This window comes from Hibiscus syriacus, unplaced genomic scaffold (assembly GCF_006381635.1).
Source record: "Hibiscus syriacus cultivar Baekdansim isolate YM2019G1 unplaced genomic scaffold, ASM638163v2 tig00111834_pilon, whole genome shotgun sequence".
NCBI classification, from domain to species: Eukaryota; Viridiplantae; Streptophyta; class Magnoliopsida; order Malvales; family Malvaceae; genus Hibiscus; species Hibiscus syriacus.
The window spans coordinates 342,235-348,841 of record NW_024063192.1 but is presented as its reverse complement, the minus strand read 5'-3'; the positions used below and the strand labels follow the sequence as shown (position 1 = coordinate 348,841).

The following is a 6,607-nucleotide window of genomic DNA, read 5'->3' as shown; positions in this document are numbered from 1 at the left end:
ATTATTATACCCAATCTCGTCATTATTTCGTCTAATATTTAACGGTTAGTAATCTATTTATAAAAATATTTTAATTTAACCACTAAATTATAATAATAGGTAAATTACTCATTTAGTATATAAACTATCAATTTTTATATGTTTTAGTACCTAAACTTTCATTTTTTTCAAAATCATACTTAATCTTTAGTTTTTGTTTCATTTTAGTACCCAATGTTAAAAACTTAACGCATTTAGTACATAAACTATCATTTTATGTCCGTTTTAGTACCTAAATTTTCAATTTTTTCAAAAATTAACGTTAAATTTTGAACAAGGGTACTGAAATAAAATAAAAATAAAACTTTAGGTATGATTTTAAAAAATTAAATATTTAGGTACTAAACGGAAAAAACTGATAGTTTATATATTAAACGCGTAATTTACCCTATAATACTTTTTTTAAGAAGGTGATCCATTTGTAATCGGATTAATAATTAAGTGATAAAGTTTGTATTTTACCCGAAAATAAATGAATAAAGAGAGTGTTAATTGAAAATTTCTGTATCTTCTCGCTGCCTCCCCCGTGATTAAAACCCTAGATCCAGGGAGAAGAGCGGGAAATTTCATATTTATTCATATTCCCGTTTTGCCCCCTTTTCTTTAATCCTCAGTAGAACAACAGGGATTCAAATTCCGAAACACGAAGAAGAAATCCTATGGATTTGGATCAGTGGATATCAAAGGTTAAAGACGGCCAACACCTTTTGGAAGACGAGCTTCAGATTCTTTGCGAATACGTATTTTTCCCTTTCCTATATCTTTTTTTTTTTTTGCCCCTTTCCTTTCTACTTCTAGGGATTTCAATTGGGTTACCTTATTTTCTTTATTTTTTTCTCTTGATTGACAAAAATAGGGTTTGCGTAGTTTTTTTTGATTCGGAATTGGGATGATCTGGGAAAATGATTGATTCGTTTGTTAAAATGAAGATAATCATTTGTAAATGAATCAAGAATTGCAATAAATGTCCATTTCGTCTTTGTACTTGGAAGTTGGAACTCTCAAGACATCTATGCTTTTTTTGTCATCTTTAAAGGATAGCATTTTATTTTTAACAAAAATAAAGGTTATGGACTCGAAATAACTTGTATTCCCCTGATTTTATTTGCTTGAAGAATCGTGTCTGTAACTGTGTATCTTTTACTGTTATATAGTCAATAGAATTCATTTTATGTTTTTTCTGTATCTTTTACTGTTATATAGTCAATAGAATTCATTTTATGTTTTTTTCTCTTTATGGTGTAATTTGCTGGTTGCTATATATCAACTTGCGTTCTATTCTGTGTCATTTTATTTGAACCTAGTTCGTTGTATACTTATGTTGTAAAACATTATAGGTAAAAGAAATTCTCATTGAGGAGTCCAATGTGCAACCCGTCAATAGTCCGGTAACCGTCTGTGGTGATATCCATGGCCAATTTCATGATCTAATGAAGCTTTTTCAGACAGGAGGTCATGTACCAGATACAAATTACATTTTTATGGTAATATACCCTGCGTGGAAACTTCTGTGCTAATTCTATGTGATTTCCGTGTCTGTTGTGGTATTGATTTTGGCTAATGGACAGGGAGATTTTGTTGATCGAGGTTATAATAGTCTTGAAGTTTTAACTATTCTTTTGCTTCTTAAGGCCAGGTAAGCATCTATATAATTTTCCTTGGGGTTATCTACTGATCTTCAATCATGTGTTTGGGTGCATTATTTCTCTGCTTCTTGCTTGCTCTTGGCTCGCTATGTGATTACTAGCTCAATTCTCAGACCTCTAACGTATAATATACCTGGTCAAGATGTATCCGATTATTGTTAATCAGCAACCATATTACGTGATTTTGGTTTAGTTTATAGGAGTAACAATGAGTTCTCATTCTTATACTTTTTGAAATCACCAATTTTTTCCTACTTCAGGCTAAATGATCCTTTTGATGCCATCGTGGTATTTTATTGTAGCAAGATATTACCATATGTTGTATACGGTATCATAGTTGTGTTTGGAACTTGGAAGACTAAAGATGCACATATCATGATTTGCTTCTGCTATTGCCTTTTTCTATGCCTTTGATAAGGACATTAAATTTCTAGTTCTGTTTTTGGACGGTTAGGATACCAATACCATTTCTCGTTTGAGATAAGAAGTAACTATAATTTTTGTCTTTCCCCCTGAATCATAGGTAGCCAGCTAATATCACACTCTTGCTGGGAAATCATGAAAGCAGACAGCTAACTCAGGTGTGCTTTGAATTATACCACAATGGAATATGCTCGTAAAGACCTTATAAAATGTATGCATGTTCTGTTGTGTGTTACACGAATACACGTGTCTTCTGCTTTTTTTTTGGTTCATTATCTTTCTTTGCGGCTGTTTCTTGTCATGCTTAAAGCTTCATTACAGTTCCATGTTTAATTTCTTTTCTTCTTCCGAGGAAAAAAGGGATTGAATCCCTTTTAGTTTTGGAGCAGCATACTGAATCGGAGGGTCCGAGCCATAAGAAGTTATATGTGCCAATATCATATTAATTTGATTTTAAGGGAAGTTGAGCAGTGCTCTGAAGTTATAGTTTAAAAAAGGCATTCCAAATACCAAGGACTGACATTTTAAGGTGCATATACAATTTTTTACAGGTTTACGGCTTCTATGATGAGTGCCAGAGGAAGTATGGAAATGCTTATGCATGGCGGTATTGTACAGACGTTTTTGACTATCTTACACTTTCAGCAATTATAGATGGGACTGTAAGCATTCTATCTATAAATCATCTATTTCTAATCACCTTGTTTTCACCTCTTTAATTGTTCTTTATATAATATTTTGCAGGTACTTTGTGTACATGGTGGCCTTTCTCCTGACATACGGACAATTGATCAAGTATTTTTCTTATTTTTTGGCTGGCATGTTTATATGCATCAATACCTAGCTAGAAAAAAATGGTTGTCCCTTGTTCCCATATGTAATGGGGTAAGGGGGAGGTAAGATAGTAGGCTGCCCCCAACACCAGGTTGAGAGCAGCTTCCGTAGAAGACCTCCGAATTATGAAATGCCCTCCGTGGGACTCGATCCCACGACCTCAAGGTTAAGAACCTTTTGCTCTACCAACTGAGCTGGATAGTCATCTCCAATACCTAGTTAGAAGTTTGCATTTAATTGATAAGCTTTTGTCCTTTAAGTAGTTCTGTTGCAGCGTGTTACTTTATTGACTTTATAACCATCTAGTCACAGGATTTTTATTCTCTTTATTCGGTTATGTGAATTATCATCCACTCAGTCTTATCAAGTTAAAAAACAAATTGTTTGTGCAGTTGCATTTTATTTGGTTTTAAAGCTGAAGCGACAATTGTCTTTAGTGAGTGACCATCTATTTCTCATTGATAGTATTTTCTTTAGAAAGTACTACTCCCAAGAACTTGTTCTACTATAAGTGTATTGGTTGCATGTTCGTTCGTTTTTTAGTTATGTGATGTTGATGCCCTTTTATGTTTTCTGCTTTTATGCCAGATAAGGCTAATTGGCCGGAACTGTGAAATCCCTCATGAAGGCCCATTCTGTGATCTCATGTGGAGTGATCCCGAAGAGATCGAAACATGGGCAGTCAGTCCACGTGGAGCAGGTTGGCTATTTGGGTCTAGGGTCACATCCGAGGTAATTTATCGCTTCTCAAGTCTATAGTTATGCTTTCATTCTGAAATTATATTTTTAACCTTGTCATCTATTGCAGTTCAACCACATAAACAAGCTTGATCTTGTTTGCAGAGCTCACCAACTTGTGCAAGGTCTTAAGTATATGTTTCAGGATAAAGGCCTAGTAACAGTAAGACTCCAAACTTTCAGCTTTAATCTTTTTAGTTTAACTTTATTAAGAGCCTAATTGAATTTCTCGATTATTTTTTGCAGGTTTGGTCTGCTCCGAACTATTGTTACCGTTGCGGGAATGTAGCCTCTATATTGAGCTTCATTGAGAATATGGTGAGAATTTTTTTATTTTTCTTTTCGAATAGGATTGGAGAATATCGGCGCTATTAAGCACTCTGTTTGACAAGCACCTGCTGTGCCACTTGCGGTTCTTATGGTTTTCGACATTTGTTCAGGAGAGAGAAGTAAAGTTCTTCACCGAAACTGAAGAGAATAATCAGATGAGAGGTCCGAGGACCGGAGTTCCTTACTTCTTGTAATCAAAGTGAGCCACATACCGCGGTACCTGTTAAATTATACGAGCAGTTGGTTGTTCAAAAGGTGCGAGCAAGGAAGCGACGGTACAATGCTTGCAGATGGACCTATCCTCGAAATTTTGTTCTGCTCCGTCCAAGCTAGCTACTACTTACTACTGCGTGGTAATGGATCATGTGATGTCTCGTCTCAAAGTTGCTGTAAGTTGCAACATAGCTTTTTCCTTTAATGTTCTTTTTTTCTATTTTCATTGCCATTAATATGTGCTATTTGATGTCTGTTTTATATTCCTGGGTTCTGTATTTTGTTTTGTTATACGTATACTGCATCTTGTTCTCAAATTTATCATTGTTTTTGCATTCCATCAACTAGAGTCCACCCCTTACTGATACATTGATATTAGAGTTAATTGCACTACACGTCCCCAAACTATTACACTTATTCTAAATTGATCTCTATGCTTTTGAGCATTTCAATTTCGTCTCCAAATTATGTCTCTTACTCTAAATTGATTCACAATCTTTTGAACATTTCAAACTCATTTCTATACCATTACTCTTATTCTAAACTGGTCCTCAGACTTTTTAACGATCTAATAATATCCCCAATATTACGTAAAGGATGTACTTATGTCCTTGGTTTTCAAAAGCATGTCTAGGCACGCTTAAGGCCCCGAACGCATGTGGGCGACAGAAGAATCGTCTCCGGAGATACAGGCGCAACGTAGAATAGAAAGTCCTCTCAAGCATGCGCTTTGAGAACTTTTCTTCGTAAGTGTCACAAATTAAAATAAATTATTATAATGTTTTTTCTTTCTTATAATAAATTTAAAAAATTGTAAAATAAAATAATAAGGACCATAAATTTGTTAAGGTGTCAATTATCATTATTGGATTTTTTATATTAATGTGAATAAACTGTTTCACTTTTCATAAACTCCAATTCAATATTTTTTTCCTATAATTTTAAAAAAATTAATTGAATATCTTTAGTTTTGGTCTTTCTAATTTCTCACTATCAATTCACCAAATCTCTTTCTCGATTTTTCATATCAATGAAAAAATTTATTAACGTTATGTTTTTCTCTTCAAAACTCAGTGGGAGGAGAAATTTTAAGAATAATTAGTCCGATTCTTTTCTCTTTCATATTTCACAATTCCTTTGAAAATCTTTACTCACTTTTTAATTTCCCATATTTCTTACAAATACAAAGTCATAATTGTTTATCATCAATTGTAATGTTTGAATTATATTGAAAATTATTCTTAAAATTCTAGGTAAGATCATGTTTTCAAAATCTTTCTTTTGATTTTTATATATTTCTAAATTATAGATAAGATTATTCTTTTATTTCCAAATGATATGTTATGTATTGAGAAAAATACGTTGAAAAACATTAATTTAACACTATCATCAATGATTTTGCATCAAAAAATGCTCGAATACAATATTTTTTTCTTAGGGATAAGAAAAAAGGTAGAAAAAGATAAGAGCAGATTAAACGAGATAGGAGAACGGCCGCAGAAAATTCTCATATTTCTTACTTCCTTAACCCTAAGGGTGCGTTTAGTTCACGGAATGTAAGATTATCAGTGGGAATGTAAGATTACCAGGGAATAGGATTACTTAGAATGTTGTATTTTGTGTTTGGTTGGCTTAGCAGGAATGTAAGATTACCGTGTTTGGTTAAAGGAATAAAAGATTATTAAAATGTATATTTAACCAAATTGTCATTATATATTTGTTTTTAACAAGTTGGAAAATATTTATATATTTTCTTTAAAAAATTTATATAATTTTTTACAAAATTGAAAATATAAAAAGGTTTAATGAAAGGGTAAAAATTTTATTTTAACTCCTGAACTTTATATAAAATTTTAATTATAGATTTTTTTGTAAATCTAAAATAGTTTAAGGATAAATTTGTAATTTAACCTTCGTAGAATTTTAATTATTCAATGACAGAAGAAATATATTTTTGAAAAAAAATAAGGGCATTTTAGTCTTAATACCTAAGAAAAGAGAGGTAATGGTATTCCCGGTAATATACCCCAAAAAATCTACTATTAATAATCTTACATTACCGAGAATAAGATTCTCGAACTAACTAAACGATATAACGTGGATTACATTCCCCCACTTCCTATTAACCTATTAATCAGCCAAAGTCCATTACAGCTTTTTTACCTTTTGCCTGCTTTTTTTATTTTTATTTTTATTTTTCGGTACATCCTGTTGCCTGCTTTTAATCTAAAGTACAATGTTTATAATATCTTTATGAGTTTCTAATTATTTATTTAATAATAATATAATTAATTTTAAAATAATAAAATATTAAATTAAATACTATTTAATTAAAAAAATTTATTAAAAAATGTGAAAGTCAATTTTTATGAAAATTTAAAGTT

At 31.9% G+C, this 6,607-nt stretch overlaps 1 pseudogene; it reads left to right on the top strand.

The window, feature by feature from the left end:
• Window positions 1-573: 573 nt before the first annotated feature.
• Window positions 574-4,558, top strand: LOC120171455 (annotated as a pseudogene).
• Window positions 4,559-6,607: the final 2,049 nt, after the last annotated feature.